Source organism: Octopus bimaculoides, chromosome 1, assembly GCF_001194135.2.
Source record: "Octopus bimaculoides isolate UCB-OBI-ISO-001 chromosome 1, ASM119413v2, whole genome shotgun sequence".
Lineage (NCBI taxonomy): Eukaryota > Metazoa > Mollusca > Cephalopoda > Octopoda > Octopodidae > Octopus > Octopus bimaculoides.
The window spans coordinates 79172851-79173199 of NC_068981.1; positions in this window are offsets into that span (position 1 = coordinate 79172851).

Sequence of the window (349 nt, forward strand, 5' to 3'; positions counted from 1 at the left end):
ACGGGGGCCACATTTTTAATTAATGTTTTACGTAGTGTTTTTGGTACCGAAAGACTTTCAAACTTCGTATACTTATCTATTTTGTGTTATAGAACAGAAAAATATTTTTGTATTCGAATTTATTTCATGTAAAAAATTGTATTATTTCGATAATTTCAACCAATCACTGACAAGTATTCAGTTGTTTACATTTACTCCTTTGGCTGATTAAGCCATAGCTTCGTTTTATTTGCTTTTTTCATTTTAAATTTGCTTTTTTCATTTTCTTTTTTTCTTCTTCGTTTTATTTGCTTTTTTCTTTTTAAATTTGCTGTTTTACCCTAACCCTAACCCTAACCCTATCACCGAT